A 27,387-nucleotide genomic window follows, 5' to 3' on the forward strand; every position below is an offset into this window, starting at 1 on the left:
CTTCATTAGAGGAATAAGTCTGGCAAGGGCTGATGTAGAGACGACGGAGATACAGTTGAGATATGGAAGGTTGGTACCGGGCACTGCTATGACCAGCGAGTCATCATAGTTCACCAGGGTGAATGAAAAATAAGGATGCCATTGCTGCATCTTTGCAGAATAACCACTGGACTGTATGAAAGGTTAAGCCAAGGTCCAACTGATATAGATTAGTTCAGACGGGCTGCTGTCTATCTGCCTTTGGAATGGAGTGAATGAACAATTGTGTCATCAATCCAAAAAAAAAGGTGAGTATGAGTAATCTAACTTCCATCAGATTTTCCTCTTCAGGTGGGATGATTCATTACACAATCTGCTGGTGTATTGGCTGAGGTCCCTTTCCATTTGTACTGGTTTGGAGACACTCAGATTTCAATTAATTGACAAATTACTGCAGAAATCAACCTCCACCCCAACTTCACTTCACATTCAATCTGTCACTTAACAAGTTTTTGAATGATTCATATAACAGCATCACTAAATCATGATTTGAGATTAATTCTTTAAAATGGTTTGCCCATTAGTTCATTCTGTTAACTAGGAAAGGTAACGTTTAGCAGAATTAGATGCAAACACTCCAGTTTGGTTAATCCAAATCCCAAACTAATTAAATGTGCTCAATGACTAATTCATTTAAAACTCAAGCGAAAAATAAAACTGTTGACATCATACAGAATACTTTGCACAGACAAGTTAACCCATGTGAGGATGTGCCCTAGTGTTGTGTGTTGGTATGACATGGGAGGGTCTTAGTGAGCAGAATCAAATTCACTTCAGAGGAAAGGTCTACATCTGAAACATAAGCTTAACGTTTCACTGCGCAAATACTGACCGATCCACTGATTGCCCCCAACAATTTCTACTTGTCTTGTAGAATCAGACATCATACAATCAAAGCAGAGCAATGAAGGTCTAGTTCTCTGGCACTCAAATTAATTTGGTAGGAGTGCACTGAACAGAGTGATAGAACGTAGCTTCATATTGGGCAGCACCGTGGCACCGATAGTAGAACCACTGCCTCGTGGCACCGGAGACATGGGTTCAATCCTGACCTCGGATGCTGTATGTGCAGACTTTATATGTTTGTCCTGCGACTGCTTGTTTCTCCACTGGATGCTCCATTTTCCTCACACATCCCAAAGGCAGATGGGTTGGCAGGTTAATTGTCCACTATAAATTGCCCCTTCTGTGCAGTGAGTGATGGAATCTGGGGGAAGTTAACGGGAAGAATCAAAAGTAGGATTAATGTAGGTTTAGCGTAAATGGTTGCTTGATAGTCAACATGGACTTGGTATGTCAGAGGGCCTGTTTCCATGCTGCACGTCTCTGACTGCATTCACCGTTACCTAGAAAGCAGAAACTTCTGTAAAGGAATGCCAAATGGCGATTTTCTTGCAGGAAGACAAAATAAAGTTTGAAATGTGCACATGCCTTATGAAGATAGGTTGAGTGAGCTCGGACTTTCCTCTTTGGAGAGAAGGATGAGAGGTGACTTGGTAGAGGTGTACAAGATAAGAGGCATAGATCGAGTGGACAGTCAGAGACTTTTTCCCAGGGCGACAATGGCTAACATGAGGGGGCATAACTTTAAGGTGATTGGAGGCTATATAAGGATATAAGGGGAAGTTTTTACACAGAGGGTGGTGGGTGCATGGAATGCACTGCCGGCAGAGGTTGTGGGGGCAGATACATGAGGGACATTTAAGAGACTCTTAGATAGCCACACGAATGATAGAAAAATGGAGGGCTACGTGAGAGGGAAGGGTCAGATAGATCTTAGAGCGGGATAAAATGTTGGCACAACATCATGGGCCAAAGGGCCTGTACTGTGCTGTAATGTTCTATGTTCTTTCTGTCTGAAGCAGGTAAACTGAGGTTCAACAGTGCCTGCTCATTACTGCTCTTTTCCAAAGCACAGCGAAGCTTTCAATTATTACTTCCATCACATGGCACGTTTAAGAGGAACCTTTCGGAAACTTTTACGTGGATTATTTGTACCATGGTTTTCTCTCACTGTCAGGTTTAGAGGCTGGGGTGGTACTATTACTGGAAACCCCCTCCTTCCTCCAGGGTAAAGACAACAAGAACCGCACCACGTATCTGTGAGCTTTACACCCATGTGTCACTTTTAGCGGCTAGACATAAGGGGACAAAGAGATCCTGACGACCTTCAATTTTTTTGAAATTCGTTTTAGCTTCCCAGTCAGGGATGACAACACGTGATACAGGATTTTTCCCGATGGCACACACGAAGGGCACGTTGATCCGTGTTGGCAGGAAGGATAACAAGAGCATGTACAAGCAAGCTCTCATCACACAGCAGTGGGGGGCAGCCTTTATGCACATTCAGTTTTATATCCTTTCTGAGCCCCAGCACTCCTCACTGGCTCCCCAAAAAAGCACTAAGAAAGTGGTTTGCCCTGACCTCCATTGATGCCATGTTAGATCACCATCAGCAGTATGAGAATAAGTTGGTTAAATTTCCTTCCTATTCTCCTCACTGCACCGTCTTCATTCAAATTTCCCCAATTACTAAGAAACAACAAAAACATTACAGATGCACACACAAGTCTCTCCCCTCTTGTATTCATTACTCTAGACCTCATCTCGTTATCTGCTGTTCAATGCATTAGCAATAAGGTTAACGTTGCAATGCCTATACAAAACGTACATCATTATATCATTTGATTTTTGCAATACATTTTATAACAGTGATTAACACTTCCTTTTGGTGCAGTCTGCTGCTGATAAAGAACATTCGAGGTCAAGGAAGTGTGTTATCAACTTTAATAACTTGGTTACAGCACAGCAGCAAAAAAGTTAAAGGAAAACTTCAGAGGAACAAGCGCTTAGTGGCGTAATAAAAGATCTATGATAAACGCAAGGTACCCGCTAGGGGATTAAATCTGGCAGGCACGATAAGGCAATCACCAATACAAATCTACACGTCCTGTTGTTGATCTAGATTTTAAATTCGAAATTTTGAAACTGTTGCTCACTAATAAACTTGGCATTAATAAAGCTGCATTTTATTTTGTTGCTCAGCTACTCATGAAAATAAATATTTTTGTTAAAAACTTTGCAACCAATTTTTAAATGAGCTCTATGAAACAAATAATTCCCTTGATTTTTGCACAGGATAATTCTTTGATAAGAGTCCCTGGCAGCAAACTTGAAACTTAAAATTGATTTGATCAGTTTCCCTATACACTCTAATATTAAATGTAATGTTCTATCTTTTATTTTTACGCATGATAAATAAACAATTAGTTTATTTTATTACCAGCAGTATGCGACAGAAGCTGTGTGTTGTGATTAAACTTCAGATCTCATAAAATTAATTTAACTTTCCAAACTGTGTTCAACAGTTGGTTAAGCTCAACTACAAACTATTTCACTGCAAGGAGCAACAACTTAAGAGCTGCCGCAAAAGTACCACCTGAGCATTTCAACTACCAATAATCAAAAGGGATTGATATTAGAAGTGCCTAGGAAAGACCAGAATATAATCTGAAGAAAATCAAGAGATCAGAGTTCTTGTTAACTAGTCAAAGACCAAAATCATTTTTTTTTCCCCAGAAGAAATTTATAACGATATCAGATAGCAGATGTGACTGGGATAAACCTATTTCTCCCTCTCTTTACCCTGGAGCCGAGAGGTTTCTAATATAATGGAGCCTGTTCCCAGCGAAAGCAGATACCAGCCAAACTAACCTGATCCGAGAGAAATTACAGATTCACAAAAGTCGTCACTGGATGCTAGGAACACCTGGATTGTGCAAAAACCTGAATGGCAATTGGCATTTCTCTTAATTACAGCTGTGGTCTGGCTTAGGCAAGAATATGATGTGTCATCTCAAGCTACCAGTCTTGAAGAATCACTTCGCCAAAAATATAAAAGGTACAAATTAATGTAAACTCCAGATGGAATCCCACAATTTACAAATGAAAGCGTACAAGGAATTGGATTGCAAGACTGCTTGCATACGTGCATTCATGTACCAATGAACCAATTATGGTTCTCTGTAATGATAATCTCTACCAATGAACATTTTCAAAAAAAAAAATCACCCACTCGACAGTAAACAGAATCACCAACATCGAAAGTAAAGCAGCGTTGTGCAGCATTCAGCTGACTACTGCTATGTTGCAGTTAACAACGGTGTGGAGATATTATTGGTTTTCTGAAAAATGAGCCTTTTTCTTCTGATGCAGTCCAGCTGGGGCATATTACATACTGTACATTGCCAAATTTTCCACCAACTAAAATTGCCATCACTGTTGCTTGCCAGTGGTTGGTCTGTGTATACAGTACTTTTGCATTCAATTCCGTAGAGAGAAGTTAAATCTCACTCAATGCTTGTAATGGTTCAAACCATGAGGTCAGTATAGTAGATACACAATTAACAATATTCTATCACAAATTTAATTTTATAATTGAGATTGGTTTGTTATGAGAACCAATGGGATTCATGTTTTGTAGTCTAACGATTGCTTCAGGAAAGTGCTTTGGAATTCTCCTCCTGGATCAGTATTAATATTATGCCAGGGGTGTCTTCAGGTCTTCAAGACCACTGCAGCAGAGAATCACTCTCTCTCTCTCCTCTTTCTATGACTCTCACACCACCTGAATCTAAAGCAAAATACAATGAAAAGTTGTATAATTGAGCTTGGAGCACCCCCTACAGCTGCACTAACCGGCTTCATATTGATTATCGATTTTGGAATGTTTTTAGAAAATGTGTCTCAGGTGAAGCAACGACAAATCATTAACTACCATGGGATTTAAAAATCTACTGGTGGGAAATTGTTGCCAAATGGCCTCCTGGGCTTCTATCTCAGGGTGGAAATTGGGAGAAAACAAGAGGGAGATTGAGAGATCCAAGTGTCATTAACCATTTACAAAAGTGTTTGTTTGGATAAGATGAAGGCCATTGCTATGGATCTGCACTGCACACTGCTTTAAAATGTACATCATATCATAGCTACATATGACAATGGAACATGTCGCACCATTGTGGTATACATTATCTAATCAACTTCCACCTTCTTGTTGGTTCAGCACGTGGGGCTGGGTGGTTCCAACTTAATGATAGTCTCTAAAGTCATCAGCACATACATGGGTAGTCAGCTTGATGGAAATCAATCAAAACCTCTGTGCTTAAAGTGAAGTCAGAGTCTGCCACGCACGAGTGGATGATTTTCTTCAGAACTGGCAACATTCGGCACAAAAATTTTGCACAACTGTCTGCAAATAACAGTTGCAAGAGTGAATGGATTGTGAAAAGAGCAGAATAAAATTAGACTCCTTGAACAAAACATTTGTAAACACGTGCATAAACAATAGCGTAACTTGAGAAAACAATGCTACATCGTGAATTCTACACTGGGATTGATTGTCACCATGTTAAAAATTAAGTATCTTGTTCTTTTATTCAAAGCAAGATGACTCCAAAATGACTCCAAGAATGAGGGATTTTAGATACATGTCCAGACTGGATAAGATGAGGTTGTTCTCATCGGAGCAAAGTTGTGGGGGAATATGATGGAGGTACGTAAATCATGAAGGGTACAGACAGAACAATACTGTTCCCAGTGGTGGAGTGATCAAGGATCAGAGGACAAAAATGAAGGCAACTAGGAAAAAGAACAGAAAGTAGTCTGAGGATTTTTTTATTTATATAATTACAGCAAAGACCATAAGACACAAGAGCAGAATTAGGCCAGTCAGCCCATCGAGTCTGCTCCACCATTTCATCACGGCTGATTTTCTTTACCCCCTCAACCCCATTCTCCTGCCTTCTCTCCGTAACCTTTGACACCCTAACTGATCAAGAACCTATCAACTTCTACTTTAAATATACCCAATGACTTGGCCTCCACAGCCGTTCTGTGGCAATGAATTGCACAGATTCACCACCCTCTGGCTGAAGAAATTCCTCCTCATCTCTGTTCTAAAGGGACGTCCTTTTATTCTGAGGCTGTGCCCTGTGGTCCTCCCACTACTCTCCCACTACTGGAAACGTCCTCTCCACGTCCACTCTATCCAGGACTTCCAATTTTCGGTATATTTCAATGAGATCCCCCCCTCCTCATTCTTGTATTCTCCAGCGAGTACAGGCCCAGAGCCATCTCCTCACGTTAACCCTTTCATTTCCAGGACCATTCTCGTAAACCTCCTCTGGACACTCTCCAATGCCAGCACATCCTTCCTTAGACAAAACTGCTCACAATACTCCAAATGTGGTCTGACCATCCTTCCTTTTATATTCTAGTCCTCTCGAAATGAATGCTAACGTTACATTTGCCTTCCTTACTGCCGACTCAACCTGCAAGTTAACCTTTAGTGAATCCTGCACTTCTGATTTCTGAATTCTCTCCCCATTTAGAAAATAGTCTATGCCTTTACTTCTTCTACCAAAGTGCATGACCGTACACTTCCCTACACTGTATTCCATCTGCCACTTCTTTGCCTATTCTCTCAACCTATCCAAGTCCTTCTGCAGACTCCCTACTTACTCAAAACTACCTGCCCCTCCACCTGTGTATCATCCACAAATTTGGCAACAAAGCCATCAATTCTGTCATCCAGATCATTGACGTACAACGTGAAACGTAGCGGACCCAACACCGACCCCTGAGGAACATCACTAGTCACCGGCAGCCAACCAGAAAAGGCCCCCTTTATTCCCATTCTTTGCCTTCTGCCAGTCAGCCAATCTTCTATCCATGCTAGTATCTTTCCTGTAATACCACGGGCTCCTATCTTGTTTAGCAGCCTCTTGTGCAGCACCTTGTCAAAGGTCTTCTAAAAATCCAAGTAAACAACATTCTCTGACTCTCCTTTGTCTATCCTGCCTGTTACTTCAACAAAGAGTTCCAACAGATTTGTCAGGCAAGATCTCCCCTTAAGGAAACCATGCTGACTTCAGCCTATTTTATCACGTGCTTCCAAGTACCCTGAAATCTCATCCTTAATAATGGACTCTAACATCTTACCAACCACTGAATTCAGGCTAACTGGCCTATAACTTCCTGTCTTTTGCCTCCCTCCCTTCTTAAAGAGTGGAGAGACATTAGTGATTTTCCAGTCGGCCAGAACCATTCCTGACTCTTGTGATTCTTGAAAGATCACTACTAATGCCTCCACAATCTCTTCAGCGACCTCTTTCAGAACCCTGGGGTGTAGTCCATCCGGTCCAGGTGACTTACCTACCTTCAGACCTTTCAGTTTCCCAAGCACCTTCCCCTTAGTAATGGCAACAATACTCATGTTTGCCCCCTGGCTCTCTCAAATTTCTGGCATGTCGCTGGTGTCTTCCACAGTGAAGACTGATGCAAAATATTTATTCAGTTCGTCTGCCATTCTTTGTTCCCCATTATTTCTCCAGTGTCATTTTCCAGCAGTCCGATGTCCACTCTTGCCTCTCTTTTACTCTTTATATATCTGAAAAAACTTTTTTGGTATCCACTTATATTATTGGCTAGCTTACCTTCATATTCCATCTTTTCTCCCCTAATTGCTTTTTTTAGTTGCCTTCTGTTTGTTCTTAAAAACTTGCCAATCCTCTAGATTCCCACTAATCTTTGAAGCATTATATGCCCTCTCTTTCGTCTTTATGCAGTCTTTGACTTCCCTTGTCAGCCACGGTTGCCTCATCCTCCCTTTAGAATGCTTCTCTTTTTTGGGGGATGAAATGATCGAGCATCTTCCGAATTACTCCCAGAAACTCCTGCCATTGCTGCTCCACTGTCATCCCTGCCAGGGTCCCCTTCCAATCAGCTTTGGCCACTCCTCTCTCATGCCTTTGTCGTTACCTTTACTCAACTGTAATACCGATACATCCAACTTTAGCTTCTCCCTCTCAAACTGCAGGATGAATTCTATCATATTATAATCACTGCCTCCCTAAGGGTTCCTTTACCTTAAGCTCCATAATCAAATCTGATTCATTGCACAACACCAAATTCAGAATTGCCTTTTCCCTAGTGAGCTCGACCACAAGCTGCTCTAAAAAGCCATCTCATAGACATTCTACAAATTCCTTCTCTTGGGATCCAGTGCCAACCTGATTTTCCCAGACTACCGACACATTGAAGTCCTCCATGACCACATAACATTCTCTCTCTTACATGCCTTTTCCATCTCCTGTTGAAATTTGTACCCCACATCCTGGCTACTATTTGGAGGCCTGTACATAACTCCCAAAGTATTTTTACCCTTGCAGTTTCTTAACTCTACCCACAAGGATTCTACATCTTCTGATCCTATGTCACTCCTCCTTAAGGATTTGAATTCATTTTTTTTTTACCAACAGAGCCACCCCACCCCCTCTGCCCACCTGCCTGTCCGTTCAATAGAATGTGTATCCTTGGATTTTAGCTCCCAGCTGTGTTCTTTTCAGCCACAACTCTGCTGCCCACAACATTGTACCTGCCAATTTCTAACTGCTCTATTATCTCATCTACCTTGTTTCATACACTGTGTGCATTCAAATAGAACACCTTCAGTCCTGCATTCAACAACCCCCACTCCGTCTTTTCAAATTTGTCTCCATGTTCCCTGAAGTTAAATTCTTATCCCTTTCTAACCTTTGTCTTGTTTTTTTTTATTCTGGAGACTTCAGCAAACGTTTAGCATCTGGAAATACACTGGCAAGGGTGGTAGTGAAAGCGTTGTTAGTCATAGCTTTTTAAAGGGACTGGATAAGTACCTGAAAAGAAAGAATTTGCACGGTTACATGGAGAGGTTGAGGAACTAGCTGGGTTGCTCTTACATAGAGTCAGTATAGCCTTGATGGTCCAAACGGCCTCTTTCCATGCTGTAACCATTCAGTGATTCTGTATTACGAGAATGGGAACTGTTTGCCTACCCATACTGGGCTGACAGGTACGATATTGTTTAAAATTATCCCTCACATCTTTTAATACATTCAATATCCACTTGTCCAACACTCCTCCCTTTTTGCAGAGGCACTGAAAGTTGGCACTGCTGATATTTGCACCCTGGTTTTACTCCAGAATCTAGGATGCATATCTAATTTCAAATCCCTCTATCTTTCTGTATCCTATCAAATTATCCATTTTATCTCCCATCCGACCTTTCATCAGAGACAGATGCAAAGTCCACATTTAACACTTAATGACAGATGCCCTTCCTTTCCAGAAGAACATCTATTCACATGCTGAATATTCCTGCCCTTCCAGTGAAGGAAGGGGAGAGGGAAGAAGGGAGGATTTTCAGTGAAAGTGGGAAGACGACAAGGGAAAAATATTGTGAACAGCCCTGTCAATGGAGAGACCCTCAAAAGATCAAGAGTCTAGTCCAACACAAAATGGGGTTAACCTGGATGTCAAGTGATTATACAAAATTTATCAGCTGTCTTACCCATATCACTTGGATGTGCTTTGTCACTTTAGTTGAGGATTATACAGCAAAGTATCTGCAAAGTTAAACAATAATAATATTAACAATATTAAACTAATTCAGTGCACAACAGCATTCACAAGACGACTGCAATTTCTTTAACATGGTAGAGCATACAAATATACAGTAATTTTGAATAAAGTCAATTGCTCAAAGGAATTCTACAAATTCCTATCTACAATCAGCTCACAAACTTCAACAATGGCATTGACCTTTTGTTTTAAATTGCCATTTTAACTCGTGGTGCCATTGAATGAGTCAATGGATTGGACATTTTGTCTTCCACTTAACCTGTTGATTTCTGGGTCTAGTTATCCGCATTGTTCCTGTTTTGTCTTCCAAGGTCCCTTTAAAAACAGCTTAATGCCTTCATACTGAATCGTCACATCAGCATTTTCCACCTTTTCTCCTTCATGGAAAATCATACATTTCTGGAGAGAGGCATCATCTACCTCAGTACAATGCACGGCAGCAATCGACACCTGTTCAATTTTTCTGATCGTTTTGTGCCTTTCAATCCTTGTACCTTTGACCCAAGTTACTGTTGGCAGAAATATGTGAAGAGGCCCCATCTACCTGGTTTCTTTTCCTATAGACTGGTTTGTAATTGGTGACTTGACAGAATGTCTACTTGGTTCATTATGTTTCTTCTTAATAGTAAAATTGACAGTAATTTTGAATACAGTCGATTGCTCAAAGGAATTCTACAAATTCCTATCTACAATCAGCCCACAAACTTCAACAATGGCATTGACCTTTTGTTTCAAATTGCCACTTTTAATGAGTCAATGGATTGGACGTTGGGCCGGGACTGTTTCAAAAGATTATAAAGTGCAGCTAGCCGTCTTTATCATTTAGCAGGAGGCATTAAAGATGGAGCCATTTGTGGAGTTCCATTTCCTTTCGTTCACCAGACGTTGGTCAGTTGGTCCATTGATTTCTGCAGCCCGTCTGGATTGTCAGTCTGAAACTTCCCCTCCATATTAGGATTTAGCCAAGTTGAGTTGGCAGTTACTTTCCATGAATCAAGATAACTGTCCTGAGCATCTGAGTTATGATATCTAAATTGTATCCATCTTTATTCCATTGCAGATTCACAATGTTCATGTCACAACAAAGCCCCTCCACCTATTTTCGTATCAACCGCAAACTTTGAATCCTTACATTTTGTTCCCTCCTTCAGGTCATTATTGTCAATGGTAAACAATTAAGGGCCAAGAACTGATCTCTGGGGTACTCCACTGGTTACTGGTTAATCCCTGCCACCTATCACCCGCCAGCTCGTGCTCTTCCCTGTCCCCCTACCCTTTTATTCTGGCTTCTGCCCTCTTTCTTTCCGGTCGCGATGAAGGGTCTCAGTCCGAAACGTTGACTGTTCATTTCCCTCCGTAGATGCTGCCTGACCTGCTGAGCTCCTCCAGCATTTTGCGTGCGTTGCTCTAGACTTCCAGCATCTGCAGTCTCTCGTGTCTGCTAGTTTTGTCCTTCCAGGATCACGCTGCATCAGCGACAGATGCCGGGCACATCATTCATACACCTGATATCAGATTTTCAAAATAAGCACTCTTCCTCAAGATCCATCACAGTAAGAGATTTCCAGTATAAAAGAGAGAATACTTCAAGGATGCCATCAAGGCCTCCTTGTATTAAACTGGTAGTATTCCTACGTGGGAATCCCTGACACATAACTTGTCAGGCAGGGGGAGAAGCATATGGGAAGGCACCAAGCAAATAGAGTTTCTCTGATGGAAGCAGTGAAGGCTAGGTGCAAGTAAAGGATGTAGCATGCTGCAATCCAAACAACCCACCAAGCCCACCCTCTCCCTACCCCACCAGTGGCAGCGTTTGCAGATCCCTCATGGGACTCGCTAGTTACCTCAGAATGCATAAACTGTAGTGGAAGCAAAATATCCTTGGCCCAGGAGACCACTTAGAAGATTAGAAAGACACTCCAGATCTTTTGGATGATCACATAAAGGCTCAAATTCTCCACTTTGGGCAGCCCCAACCCTGTATTTGGATGGAAACAGACTGTCTCGTGTTTTATTGGGTGCTTGCAATATGCCCTTGACAGAGTTCTTGATCATTCCGCACAGTTCTGTCAATGTGTTTTGAGATACTTCAGGTTAAGTCTTAAGATTTTGATTCATTGGGAATGCACAACATCAACTTCAATCCACCCAGCCTGTTGTTCTTTGCAAAATATTTTTCTTTCTTCAGGCATCTTGAAGGATACCCAAGTTCTTACTACAGCCAGGTGCAGCATAGATGAAACCATGTGTAAACAATTTAGCTTGGAAACATCTATGCTATTGTAAGTGGTCACTCCATTCCAATTGAACATCTATCAGTTGGCATAGAGATACTTTATACATCTTTATGATATACAGACTGTGGGCTTTTCTTGAGACCTGTGTACACTTTTTGATGCCAAATGCATATTTGATTGCTTCTTTCTTTTTAAGTCACATCCCCATTCTGTTCCTCCTTGGTGCTGACTTTTGACCATTCTACTGCTTACCATCAGCTTGGAAACCGATTTGTCCATTTCTTTATAATTTGAATTTAGTAGCAGTTTGTCAACTACTACTCCAATTATTTAGTTTTTCGACTGTCCCTGCATTGTCCCATGATGGGTCTTCCAATACTTATTTTGCTTTATTGGATTTTGTCGCTGGTTTTGGTTAGGAAAGTCTTTACATTCACCCCGTCCTGCAAGTGTTTGCAAGCTCGTCAACCCTCACAGGATCACTGGCTCATCCCCTCTCGGAGGCACATTTTGAGAATCTGCTTCCGACCAAAATCTAAATGTCCCCAAGGTGGCAAGAAATTACAGAGAGCAGTGAACACAGCCTAGTCTATCATGAGCACCCGCCTCCCCTCCATTGATTCTGCCTACACTTCTTCACGCTGCCTTGGGAAAGCAGCCAATATAATCAAGGGCCCCTCCCATCCTGATAATTTTCACTTTTCCGCCCTTCCATCGGGCAGAAGATCAAAAGCTTGAGAACACGTACCACCAAGCCCAAGAACAGATTCTATCCCGCTGTTGTAAGACTCTTAAATGATATGGATGAGCTCTTGATCTTTCAATCTACCTTGTCATGGTTCTTGCACTTTATTTGTCCACCTGCACTGCATTTTCTCTGCAACTGCAACACTATATCCTGCATTTTATTTTTCCTTTTGTAATTGTGTCTGGATTACACATAACAAAAGCTTTTGCATTGTATCTTGGAACATGTGACAATAATAAACCAATTACCAAATAGCTTTTTTGATTTTAATCAGTTGTTTAAACTTTGATGTACTACAAAACAGTTTCTGCTTTTAAATTTCTTTCCTCTTATTCTGTATGAAGAGAAACATTTGAAACAAATTGTTGACCAGAAACAAAAAATGAAGAAACTGTCTTCCAAAGCCTGAGACAGGAGGTTGCCCATTCTTAGTGTTGACATCACCAGTACACCACAGGCAGGGCAGGGAGTTTCCAGTATTAAAAGTACTGCCAGTCCTGTAAGAACAAGCCCAGTAGGTTCCAAAGATGCTATTTTGTTTTTCCATACTTCAAGCTATACTCATCTTTCCAGAGATTGACTGAATGTTTCAGAAAGCTACCTCAATGACACCCAGCTGAATACAATCGACTTAGATTTAGTCAAAAATAATATTCAAAGTCTGACATCCTTTAATACTCTCCAGCAGTTCGAATGAATCAATAGTAATGCATGGTTTCCCCTGAAAAACCATACAAACTAAATGTATATATTTAAAAAAATAAAACTGGTCTGCAATGGTGTAATCTCCGTGAAAGCAAATACTTAACCAGTATCACCGAAGGCGAAGATTGGAGATTTCTTCCAAGTTACTATCACATATGCTTGCGTGTAATTGGAGATTTTAAAATAGCTCATTGTTCCTCAATCTCCATTTTGCTACTGGATCAAACAAGCCTCTCCTTTCTACATGGGCACCGTAAGAGACCAACAGGGGCACAGACCTGGCTCCCAGTCATCATTAAGCACGTTAAGACTGTATGCATGCGAGAATGATGTGCATCTGTTTCGTTCTCCTTCGAAAGTGATCAAACGTAAACATCTGCCCAGGCTTCTGGCTGGCAGTATTCTAAGTTACCAATAAATTTTATACAGGGACATGTTTTCCCAAACTTTATTGCATGGAGGATCTCTGAAAATATTAACAGCACCTTAACTTAGCACATTAAACTGGAAGAGGACCATTACTGCAGGAAATATTTTGATTTTAGTTTACAGCAGTCAAAATACCATGCTATTAACTCAAATGATCAGTGAAAAGACACAGAACACAGAAGAGTGCCAGTTCCAAATAGGCGGACATTAGCAGCCCATTAATAGAACTCAAAAGGAGCTGTGCCATGTTACTTGCAGAGAACACAAACAACTCTGCCAATAACTTACAATGATCAGACTTTACACCAAGTTTTATTCCAATATCCCAGATGGCAAGAGTATCATGCCTGCCAAATATCAATAACTCATTACCAAATTTTAAAAATTGCAGCTAAGATCTGCAGTCCATAACCATCCCTTCATACAGAGAAGTGGGAAACTTATGCAGCTCTGCAATTTCCTGCCAGTATTATTAATTTGATGAGCTTTCCAACAGGGAATATAGGGTATAAAAGACAGAGAAATGGCATAGCCTTCAAGGTAAAGTTGAACAGCAAACAAATTTACAAGATAACTTCCAGTGTCAAGTTAGCTCACGTGCAAGTAACATTGATGTACTTGGTGCTGGTACAAAACTACACACAGTTATTCTTCTTGTCTAGTGTACGAGTATTGTGGGAACATAAATAGTACCTTAAACTTGTTGGTTTATGTGGCCTGGTTCTATGCTGTAAACATTATGCAACTTTAATATGACCACGCCAATTGGAAAATGGTTCGATTCCCACAGAATGATCAAACCCCACCTTGATGATGACAGACTGAAAAATTAAACCTCATTGGAACAGATTATTCTCGATGATTCATTTTTATGGTAACACTTTGCATCATTGCTTCTTACAAGGACTGTCTTAACATTGACCAATTTCTGTATATGATGTTTCAAGAAGAAATGAATAAGTCTGATTGGATACCTCTAATTAAGAAGGTGCATAGAAGCAAATGAAGCAGAGTACTATGTAACATGCATGCATCTGGAATGGTAGGTGCTTAAAGTCATCTTGCAATATACAAAGCCACAAATAAGTTTTAAATGAAGTAAGATTCAGGGCAAGATAGCACTTGTGCCCTTACTTTTGCGAACAGAAGTGCAGGTGTAAAATTGACTTCTCGTCTTTCATTTCGTGAAGGAACAAATTTACAAAGAAAATTTGAAAGGCTTGGAATAGAGTGGACATGGAGAGGATGTTTCCAATAGTAGGAGAGTCTCGGACCAGGGGGCACAGCCTCAGAATAGAAGGGTGCCCCTTTCAAACGGACACAAGGAGGAATTTCTTTAGCCAGAGGGTGGTGAATCTATGGAAATTCATTGCCACAGATGGCTGTGGAGGCCAAGTCATTGGGGATATTTAAAGCGGAGGTCAATAGATTCTTGATTAGTAAGGGTGTCAAAGGTTATGGGGAGAAGGCAAGAGAATGGGGTTGAGAGGGAAAAATAAATCAGCCATGATTGAATGGCGGAGCAGACTCGATGGGCTGAATGGTCTAATTCTGCTCCAATGTCTTACGGTCTTACTTGTTTCTTGCTGGAAAACTGTTAATACCTTGCAAGTTGGCTAATCGGGCCACTAAACCAGAGTCAATGATCTCACACTACTCTGGTACAATTGATTCCAATGGTTACACCAGCCGGAAAAGGAGATTAGTCTGTGTATTTTCTCAAATTTTAAACTGAACTGTGGAAAAGGATTGCTTCTGCTCCATCTTCTACATTCAGGGGTTCACAGCAGTTAAGTTTCATTTTAACTGGATAGAGATCGACATGGATATCTCTTTCAGTACATCACAGCATAAATGAAGCTGGGCACCAAAAGGCTCAAGTATCTCAGCCTCCAGGCCTTTCAGCTGAAAGTGACTTTCATTGTTTTTTTTTAAAAAGGTGAAAAGCCTCGAGGACCCGCAGGAAAATTTTACACATGCCTTCGGGAGGTTTCAGGAATAGGAACACAAGCGGTAAGGCCAATCGACTTTGTTTTCTGATATCAAGGCCGAGCTCTCTTATCAGTTTCATTACCTAGTTGCAAATGAGGTATGGTATGGATGGGGACCTACTATCAAAATGGGGAAAAGGAGGAGTCATTGACTTTTGTTTACCAGGTTCACAGAATTAATTGGGGTTAGAGTGATAACTTGCAACCTGTTAATGAATTGTTCTCAAAACTGTGAGAGTTATTAGACTGCAAAATTTAAAGAAATCTTCACCTTCAAAATTCCTCTCAAATTTTCAGTGATTTGTTTCATCTCTGTAACTAATGATACAATAACAGAGGTATGCACAGGAATTCACATCTTAAAGGTTTTGGAGGGCCACATACATGCACCTTTAATATACGTATGTGCGTGTGCACACGATGTTGGACATGTCTCATGCACTGAAATCCTAATTTCACTCTCAGCTCAGTTGCAGAGACCACATCAGTTGTATGCCTGACTCACTAAACAGTCATTATATTCCAAGCAGTGTCACTCAGAGATTATCAGCTGGACAGAGGAAAAGGTTCAAGGATGTACTCAAAGCTTCCTTGAAGAAATGCACCATTCTCACCGACTCCTGAGAATCTCTGACCTTGGACCACTCAAGGGTGAGGAGCAGCATTCTGGATGGTATTAAGAATCTCAAGTCCACGCATCAGGAACACGTGGACACACAGTATAATGAGCAGAAGCAGCACACAACTTTACCATCTCGCTACCTGCTCAACCCTCCTGCTCCATTTGTGGCAGAGTCTGCAGATTCCACACTGGCCTCAAAAATTACGTGACAGCCCACAGACCTGGAGCAGATGCAAGTCATCCTCAATCCGAAGGGACCACCAAAAAAAAAGTGTCCATAATATGTCCCTGTTTGTGCACATCCCTGCCTAACAACAGAAAACATTTACAACAACTCACATTGCAAATGGGTAGCAAAACAAAAAAAAAACAAACAAGGCAAACGCATTTAAACTGACAGCCATTTAGGTACAGCAGGGATTGATGCTCGACCCCAGCTATTCATGGAATATAATCAACCATTTGGTTGTGGAGACAAAGTGTCATTTCCAAGTTGGCTGGCAATACAGAACAACCAAATGCAGTGAATGATGTAAAGAGGTTTCAAGGGGAAATGGACAAGTTGAGCGAGTGGGAAAGAACATGGCAAATGGAAATAGTGTGGAAAAATCTGATCTTATTTGACGCCACATAATAAAAGAGTATTTGTTAACTGGTGACAGATTGGGTATTGTTGATTTGCAAGGGACTTACTTGCGTGTATACAAGTACTGAAAGCCAACAGGCAGGTGCAACATACGATCAGGACAGCAAATAGTATGTTAGTCTTCATTATGAGAGTGCTTAGTAACAAGGTAGAGCAATTACTTAGGTCCTCGCTGAAAGCACACCTGGGGTATCGTGCACAGTTCCTGCCACCTTATCCAAGAAAGGATGTACTTGCCACAGAGGGGATGCAGTGAAGATTCACTGGACTTGTTCCAAGGAGGGCAGGATTGCCACATGGACAGATCGAGTAGAATGAACTGAATTCTTTACAGTTTAGAGGAGGAGCAATCTCATCCAAACTTATGCATTTTTTTTTTAAAAAGGGCTCCATATACCAGATGCATTGAAGGGGTTTTCCTGGATTGAGGAGTCTTGGACTGGGGGAAGAGTTTGAGAATAAGGAGTTGGTCATTTAGGATGAAGCTGAGGAGAAATGTCTTCACTCAGATGGCGGTGAACATGTGGAATTCTCTAAACCAGGTGTCCATGGAACGTCAGTCACTACATTCATTCAGAACGTAGATTGATTACTGGACGGTAAAGGAATCAAGGGGCATGGGAATAATGCTGGGAAAAAAAAGTGTTGAGATAGAAGATCAGCCATGATCTTGATTAATGGTTGAGCAGGCTCAAAGAGCCTATGGCCTTCTCCTGTTCCCCTTTCATATGTTCTTGCATCAAGTTTGTTTTTCATTAAGCAAGTGAACCACAGAGACCATGAAGATCCTGGCTTCGGTATCACATCTGTGTTGACTTAGTTACCTTCTGGGTTCGGAAAGGAGAGGGGAAATAAGTCTACCAGAATCCACCCCACATCATTACACAGGAATACTTGCTGGAGGTGGCCACATATGTGCTGACCAAACAGAGGACAAGTGCGGCTGCAATACCCCCACCGAAAAGCCCACCAACATTTGCCATCAAACTCTCAATACATGTGATCACAGGGTACGTGGGAACGTAATGCTGCATGCTGCACCTATTCGAAAAAAAATAACTCAATCTTGTGTCATGGCAAAATGCCATCATTCTTGCTGCAGGAAGAAAATTCCCCAGAGGAACAGGATGTGAAGATCACTGCCCATCTACAAAGAAACATTTCATGACATCATGCACGTCTATGCCAAATTTAGCTTGACGTTACACTCCATCCCAGAAATAAATACCAACAGTATAAGTTTACCACATTTATCATCAAAAAAGTGCCAAAGCCACGACTTTATGACATTCTCATTGGCTCTGCTGTGCCTTACTGCCAGACTGTATGTCAGTAAATGACTGAGGTTAAAAATAGAACAGTTGAACAAGAAAAGCAACAAATTATAAAAAAAAGCATCAGGTTGAGGAGATTAGTTCAGCTTGGAAGAATGTTTTCTGAGCAACATTTCCTCCTTGTGAACCATTTGTCTCAGTGGCAAGAACACCGATGTAATAATGCATGCACCAGTCTGAAAAACATGGCTTAATTATTTAAGGAACAGGTTCTTCCCCTCTGCCATCAGATTTCTGAACAGTCCATGAACACTACCTCATTATTCCTCTTCTGCACTATTTATTTACTCATCTAACTTGAAGTAATTTTTATGTCTTACACTGTACAGCTGCCACAAAACAATAAACTTCATGACATATGTCAGTGATAATAAACCTGATTCTGAATAATATTACAAATTTTTCATAATTCTTGATCATTTTATCCTACCAGATAAAAGATATTGCTTTGAATCAAGATGCACTGCAAATATATCCTTGCTATGCTTAAAGTCCAGTGATAAGTTCTGCCCATGACTTCCTTTGCACATTCCCAGAGTGCAGATACATTTAAAAGCTAAAGAAACAGCTCAAGAACAAAACTCTCGGCAATGTCTCTCCTCCTCTCTCTTCTTCATTCACAAGCCTGGTTTCATGTTACAACTTTGTCAGAGCAAAATGAAATGCACTTCATCACGTAACTACTTATAGTTCAATGTTCTTGCTTACAGCTGATGCTCATTTACACAAATGACCAAAACAATGTGGCCAACTTCACATACCTCTGGTGGGACCAAAGCAGTCCAATTCCCCAATCCACAAATGCAAAGCTGCTCTAAAAGATCCCATAATCTACATTCTCCAATGTGAAATTGACCTGGGATAACTAAAGATGCATTCTAGGTGCACTTATTAATCTGCTGCTTCTTCTCGAGAAAATAAGACATTGGTCAGCGTAACTGGAGAACTTTCACTTTCTTCCTTGGTATCATTAGATTGTTAACCACCATAAGAATAGACTGGACCTTGCTTTAACATTATAAAACAGAAAGCAGCCCATCCGAGAATGCAGTCCATGCAGTTAGGCACTGGAGCGCCAACGTGGCATGTTACTTCAAGACAAAAGACCGCTGTTCTGCAAGTCTCCAAGTCAGCATCAACTTTGCTCACTACTCCATTCATCTTCCCTTGAAGATAAATCTTTCTTCCTATGTTGTACATAAACTCATCACTGACCTAAGTGTTATGGATATTCACTCGCAAGTATGGATGCCAACGAAGGCTTTTAAGATTGCAGGTTGCCACTAGTGATGTAAATGTGGAAAGAGACAATGATATCTGGTTTCAAAATGGTTTCATTTAATTAACAGCTTCAGAAGAACCCAAGAAATCTGCAGAACTTGCTGTAAATTCATTTCAACACATCTTTAATTTACAAAGTTTTCCACATACATTTCAACATACTTATCAAATCTTGATTTCATAGATAAGATCTCTTTATTAGTCACAAGTACATTGAAACACACAGTGAAATGCACCTATTGTGTAAAGTGTTCTGGCAGCAGCCGCAAGTGTCGCCACGCTTCCGGCGCCAACATAGAATTCCCACAACTTCCTAACCCGTACGTCTTTAGAATGTGGGAGGAAACCAGAGCACCCAGAGGAAACCCACGCAGACAATGAAAAAATCTACAAACTCCTTACAGACAGTGGCTGGAATTGAACCTGGGTCGCTTGCACTGCAATAGCGTTAGACTAACCACTACACTACCGTGCCTGCCCCATGGGGCTGAATAGTTTGCACAAGTATCTTACAAATTGAAATCAAAGACAGTTTGATTCTTAAATGTTCTTCCATGTTGGATTTCATTCAAAATTTTGTGGTTGATGAATCCCTGGTGATTAACAGGAATCAATGTGCCATAGTGATTACAAAGATTCTGATTTTCATGCTTTAGATCTAGACAACTGCAAGGTTTCTACACACTAAATTTTGCAGGAATCTCAAATCAGTGAGGACTCAATTTCCTGAATCCAATCAGGAACTGGGTACAAGTTACATTTCAGTTTAATCTTCAGTTCTTGACCATAAACTGTTGCAAGAAAAATTCAGGGTCCAGTGATGCTAGGTAATGTCTGGAAAGTCTTGCGTAACCTACATTATGCAGGTGTGCAGACAACACCTGCATGCTCAACCTGGGTGAGGCTTCTATGAAATTATCACTGCAACATTTAAAACTGGAGAGGTTTTATGGGCTGTTGCAAAACAAGAGGGAGAAATGAGTCAGGAGATAATTCAGTCCAACAGGGCTCCTTGCTAATTCAACATGATATGCTTGCAAACACTTAATACAATAATTGTGTTACTTTAGAGAACACCGTGGGTGATCAATTTAATGCCACTTTTCCCCCAAAATTAGTTATTATATTTTCTGCAACTCTAACTTATTGGCAGCTTTCAGCACTTAACCAGGGTAGGACTTACACAGTGAATGGTAAGGCCCAGGGAATTGTTGTGGAACAGAAGGACCTTTGAGTACAAGTGCATAGTTCGCTGAAAGTCACGTCGCAGGTAGACAGGGCAGTGAAGGTGGTGTTTGGCATGCGGGCCTTCATCAGGCAGACCACTGAGTACAGGAGTCAGAACATTATGTGGCAGTCGTACAAGATGTTGGTGAGGCCGCACTTGGACTATTATGTACGGTTTTAATCACCCTGTTATAGGAAAGGTGTCATTAAACTGGAAAGAGTGCAAAGAAGATTTACAAGAATGTTGCCAAGACTCGAGGGCCTGAGTTATCAGGAGATGTTGGGGCAGGCTCGGCCTTTATTCCTTGGAAAGCAAGAGACCTACAGGTAACCTCATAAAATACGGAACAAGCTGCCAGAGAAAGTAGTTGAGGCAGGTAAAAGAACAACATTTACAAGACATTTGGATAAGTACATGGGTAGGAAGGAATAAGAGGGATATGGGCCAAATGCGGGCCTAGCTTAGAATGGGCACCTTGGTCGGCATGGATGAGTTGAGTCGAAGGGCCTGTTTCTGTGCTATATTACTCCATGACTCAATCTGCCAGCTGTTACGGTGATTTGCATTTCTAACAATACATTATATACATTCAAGTGGGCAACTTTCAAGCTACCAGCGAGCATTTCTGGAACAACCTGCACTATTTCAACAAGCTCCTAATAAACAACACCGTCTCCAAATACCTTCCAGTCAAAAATGTTCCTGACTAAATACAGGCTATGAAGAGAACATCAGATATCTGTCATAAATTTGCTGTGTTATTTATGTACAAGTAGTAACCTTAAAGTCTCCTTCCGGCCCGTCCCAATAATATGCATTTACAATACACTTTTATCATGTGAAGCATCTCAAGTTATCACTGTGGCTTCAAAGATGTGAGGTAATTACTTGCTAATCTGCAATTTGAATTTTTGCCCTATGAGCATTGTAGTCCTACTTCACGGCACCCAAAATTTAGGAGCAACTTTTCACAAATGACAGTTCTTTCAACAACAGATGCACCAAAACTAAAAACCAAAACTCTACATCCACAATATGTAGAAATTATGTATTTTACACAGTACAGCGCTCGAGCATTCAGTCTTGGCAAAGCAAGTCTTGCAACATACAATTGTGATTAACTGTAACTTTCCTTTTAACCCAGCCTGGTCTATTAGATGTAACAAGATTTGGCAGTGTATTATCATCTCATCGTTACTCCATTGTTACGGTACTGTATACATTAAGTGCCTTTGTGCGCAAATTTGAAAAAGTGTTGCACTCTTTAACTAAAGGTATGGAGGGGTAGTTGCTGACAACACTTTATTGGTTAAGAAAGCTTCCAGTTCTGGACAGCAATTACCCACTTGGGTCCTTTCTATTGTGCTAACTACACTACAAGAGATCCAGCAAAAGGAGACAAGATATATTTTGATAAGTGCATTACCTTCAGAGAATAGAGGGTATGGGCCATGTTCAGGCAGAAGGGATTACTTTAATTAGGTATCATCAGTTTAATTAGTTCGGCACAACATCATGGGCCGAAGGGTCTGTTCCTGTGCTATACTGTTCAATGTACTTCAGTTTCTGTGGAATCTTTGACCCCTTCTCCCTTCATGAAGCCATCAGGGGATTTCTGTGAATATTAAATGGTTTCCAATGTAGACAGCTGCTTGTGCCTTTTCTCCCCCCCACCCCCATATAATGCCACTGACTCTTGATTTCTTGGAATCATTTAGTTACTTGCCCATTGTTACATCTCATGCACAAGCTATAAGGAATTATACTGAAATGGCAACGTGGAATCTGCCCACTTGGCCCAATCCACCTCTACCAACAGCAATCCCAACCTAACAACCTGCTCTGTCCCAGTTCCCTTCAACCACCAGTCTATGCTATTCATAATACATTGATATCGTTTCTGCTTCAATCACTTAATTCTGGCCGTGATTTTGCTAACTTCCGATATTGGTCCTGAATTTCATATCTACGTCCCATACCCAGCAAACACAGGAAATTCCTAGACTGAAAATCGACAAAATAACTGCAGATGCTAGAAATCTGAAATAAAAACAGGAAATGCTGGGAAAACTCAGCAGGTCAGACAGCATCTGTGCAAAGAGAAACAGTTAATGGTTCAGGTCTGGGACTCTTCATTCAGTTGTGATGAAACATTCTGGACCCAAAATGATAACCATCTCTCTTTTTGACTGCATTTTGACTAAACAACATCACAGTTAAGCCCACAATCTTCCCCTTCACTGGTATAACACAGGCACAGTCATAGCTGGAGTCACTCTATGCCATTTAAAAATCAGAAAAACTAATGTTTTCTTTCACTAAGCAAGGAGCAACAGTCCAATAATAATACTACAAGCCTCTCCCCTTCACCATACCCAACACCACTCAAAGTGTGGCCTAAATAATATTGAAGAACTCAACACTGACCTTGAAACTTCTTAGTCTGGGTGGATTAAAGAATTAGGCCTCAAATTTGAAGTAAAAGAAAATCAAAACTGCAAATCCTGTTCTGTATTTATTACATAATCATTTAATCTACTCCTGGTTTCCATGAAATTCAGCCAGAATCCAGTGCTGATGAGGGTGCAAATTGTAGGGGGAAGGGAATAGTTAATACCTCAAACAATAAGAAATTGCGCTGCAGAGTTATAGACACGATTTAACCAACACTGGCATTCTCGGTCACCCACGTCTGCCCTAGTTCTTCAAACAGCCACAGTTGAAATCGCAAATAGGATAATGAAATTAACTGCCAAGGGAGAACAGTTTCACTGCAATCTTTTGAGTTGGATTTAAAGAGCAAGTGCAGCCACACATTCGCAAGGAGTTTCTTCGTGACCCCCCCCCCCCCCCCAATAAACATTCCTGTGACAGAATATCCTCAACTTATCCCTTGTGCACGTTTAAAGCTGCCCAAATTCCTCAGGACAGTTGTGTTCCTTTAGATAATGGTACACTACTGGCAAAAACACACAGATATGGCTACATGTCCAGTTAATAGCTGGAGGAAAAGTCCCTTTAAGGGCTGTTTGCCATTCTGGTTACTTTATTCTGATCTCAGAAAGGCTACAAAAGAGAGACTATAAACCCAAGCTTTCTGAATAAGATGTCAGATAATACATACACAATACTAATTGGGTGATAGGTCATGAAAACTTTGCTGTCTGGTTGGTTAGCAAGTAAGCACCAATCCCAAACATTCTATTCTTCAAGCCCAAATTAAATTCCATAGCGATACTATGCATACTGAGACCCACCTAATGTAGCTTTAGGACCAGAGCTTGCCAGTTCCATGTTGAAAAGGGGGACAGTAAAAACCAATCAGCTTAACCACCTGTTTCTATTTCTGCTGGACGTGATTGGTACAGCCCACTAAAGGTAACCAGACAACAATACAGTTTGCTCATTCCCATGTATCTGAATGGATTAGGCAAAAATCTTAGATAATAACAACAACAATCATGGATAATAAGAGTTAGTTTATGGCGATTTCTTGGACCCACTTTCAAAGCAGCTGCTCATTTGCAGATTTTTTCAGCTGTTAAACATTAAAATGAGCTTTCACATAAATGGTGTCAAATTTGTTTACTCTGTTGCTGTAAAGCAAAAAAAATGCATCTTGTTCTCCAAAGCTTTAACAGGCCTCAAGGTGATTCAAATGAGGTCAGGGCAAAGAGTGGTTTTCAAAGCAACTTTAAAAAAAAACACACAGCTGACAGCCATACAGCGGTTGGATACAGTCCATTGATAGCTTTGCTTCAGGGCCAATAGGTCAAGTAATTGAGTTTTACCAAATGAGACTCATGCGTATCGTACATTTCTCATTAACATTCAGATATCTCAGATAACCGTAATTTCACTTCTGTTCCCCTGCTTACTCCACCCCCACCCCCCCCAGATCCTCCGCATGTAGTGGGAAAGTAGGGATAATTGCCAAAAAGTAAATAGCACAGATGCTGGAAATCAGAATGAAAAAGAAAAATCGAGAAGCACCCAGCAGGCAAGGAGGCATGTTTGAAGAGATAAGATAGAAGTTTATCTCTGGTTGCCAACAAGAATAATTGAACCCCAATGTATTCATCTCTGTAAATACAGTTTTATTGAACACAAGAGAGCAAGAAGTAGAAGCAGACGTAGACGATTTAGCCTCTTGTATCTGCTCCAAGATCGTGCCGAACTGTTGCCTCAGAAGTACTTTCCTGCCCTAACCCCAAATCCCTTGGTCAATCTCTTGAAGATTCACTACCCTCTGGGTGAAGGAATTTCTCATCTCCATCCTAAACGTCTGAACACTTCTTCTGACACTGCATTCATTGGTTTTTGACACCCCAACCAGGGAAAACAACATAGGGCTTCAAAGGGTGAATGCAGATAAGACTTTTGTTTCTTTCAATGGGATCACCTCTTTTAAAACTCGAGACACTATTGGCCCGGTTTGCTTAATCTCTCCTCATACATGACAAACCCATCAACCCATTATCAGTCTGACAAAGTCTTGCTGCACTCCAAAACTTCTGTATCCCTTATATGATGAGATGGACTCTTGACCTCAGTCTGCCTTGTTTGACCTTACACCTTATTGTCTACCTGCAATGCACTTCCCTGTAGCTGTGACACTTTACTCTGTATTCTGTTATTGTTTTACCCTGTGCTACCTCAATGCACTCTGTACTAACAGAATATATCTGCACTGTGTAATGAATTGATCTGTACGAATGGTAGGCAAGGCATGTTTTTCACTGTACCTCAGTACAAGTGACAATAATAAACCAATATCTTGTTCGATAGGGAGACCAGACTTGTACACAATATTCTGGATGACATCTCTGCAGGACGCTACACAATGAAGCAAGAACTCAGCGTGTCATTGTTGGTTGCTCCGGATTCCAGCATCTGCAGTCTCTTGCGTCTCCATGCAATGAAGCAGGATGTCTCTGCTCTTGTTCTCAAATCCTTCTGCGATAAAGGCCAACATACCATGTTTTCCTTATACTATTCATTACAACACTGGAGGTGCCCATTTTTTCCATTGAGTTCATGCTAACTCCCCATAGATTCTGTTGTCCCCTCCTTATTTCCTTGTCGTACTGCAACTTCTTCACACACTTACAAACTGCCCTTTGATTCTTTTGCCGTTCACCTACACTTATTACAGTAGTCAATTAACCCAGTGGTGTGTCTTTGGTTGTGGAAGGAAATCAGAGTGCCCAGCAGAAACCCATGCGGTCACAGGGAGAACATACAAACTCCACACAGATTGCACTTGGCAGTCAAACTCGGATCCCTAAAGCTGTGATGCAGTGGAGTTCCTGCTGCATCACTCTGCTGCTCCCAATTGCCTGCTTCAATTGCACGTCAGCTTTCAGTGAATCGTGTATTGCGTCCGTCTAAATTACAGCATCTTTCAAACTGTTTCAGAAATTCCTTTTTTCTTTCAAAACTTTTTTTCTTCTGCCAAAGTGGATGACCTTACATTTTTTCCATATCATATTCCACCTGCCACATCCTCACCAAACCTCTTTGCATTCAGCTACAGTTCACATTCCCATTCACCTTAGCATGATCATGCTTAGCATGATCAGCAAACTTAAAAAAAAACACGATCCCCTCAACCAAATCATGAATATAGATTGTGAATAGCTGGGACTCAATTATCTGCTTATTTCTACTATTTTCTGTCTGTTAGCCAGTGCTCAAAAACATACCAGAATTATACTCCCAGTACCATATGTATCATTTCCAAATTTTCTTTAATAATCTCATGCGGCTCCTTAACAAAGGCCTTCTGAAAATCCAAATGCACCGCGTCCAATAGTTTGCCCTCATCCACTTAGCTAGTTACAATCTCAGAATATTTAAATGGATTTGTCAAACATAATTTCCTTTTCATAAATTCATTTTGACTCTGTTCAATCCTACTATTACAAGTGCCCCATTACCTCTTCATTAATAACAGATTCCAGAATAGGTGACCTCATGGGTGATATGGTTGAGAATTTATTTTTTAAAAAAAGCAACTACATCACCCACAATATGGACTCTTGCCTCTTCATGTGAAGGAATCCCTTATGGTCTTAGCACTAAAGTTTCCAAAGTTTCACAATATAAGTCTGAAAGCAATTAAGCAACAAGTTTCCTTTTATACCGCTGCAGTCCAAAGAAACAAAAGGTGAGATTTAATGTTTGTTTTCAATTTTTTTTTATTCTCTTCCTTTTACTTTCACCCATTGAATGAAGTGACAGAGTCCAAAACGAAAATATAGCAACAAGGTTGAAGTGACTGATTCACATTAAACACCACTGCTGGAGCTGCTGCAGTGATTCAGCAGAACTGAATAATTATATCAAAAGTTGTTGCCCTTGTCCTGTCAGGAAACCAATAAATGCAAATTCAAAGACTTTACTGCAATACCATTATCAAAGCTTTTTTTGAAGTTGCCGGTTTAAATATTAATCATAATTGTAGCTTGGAAACACTTCTACAAAGATAAATCTGCTCTTTCATTTTCCGACATACTCCAGTTAATATCCAAACTACAGCAATGGATTTTGCTCTTGTAGCAACAGTTTCAGTTCCTAAAATGTATCAGTGAATGTCTCCATTAGTTACTTTACTTTCGAGTAGCACCCAAATTAAAGCCTGCTCCGTGACTTGTTGGTGTCACAGT

The 27,387-nt window shown here is 40.8% G+C and overlaps 2 long non-coding RNA genes across 2 annotated transcripts in view; one reads left to right on the forward strand and one right to left on the reverse strand.

The window, feature by feature from the left end:
* Window positions 1-27,387, reverse strand: part of LOC127580012 (uncharacterized) — a 216,010-nt gene that overhangs the window by 61,311 nt on the left and 127,312 nt on the right. Inside the window, exon 2 of the long non-coding RNA XR_007957765.1 lies at window positions 9,428-9,482. This is a non-coding gene — a long non-coding RNA (uncharacterized LOC127580012). The remainder of the gene's footprint in view (window positions 1-9,427; window positions 9,483-27,387) is intronic.
* Window positions 14,578-16,277, forward strand: LOC127580011 (uncharacterized). The gene is made up of 3 exons (XR_007957764.1): window positions 14,578-14,659; window positions 15,557-15,630; window positions 16,139-16,277. It is a non-coding gene; the product is annotated as an uncharacterized LOC127580011 (long non-coding RNA).

The sequence above is a fragment of the Pristis pectinata genome, chromosome 18 (assembly GCF_009764475.1).
Source record: "Pristis pectinata isolate sPriPec2 chromosome 18, sPriPec2.1.pri, whole genome shotgun sequence".
NCBI lineage: Eukaryota > Metazoa > Chordata > Chondrichthyes > Rhinopristiformes > Pristidae > Pristis > Pristis pectinata.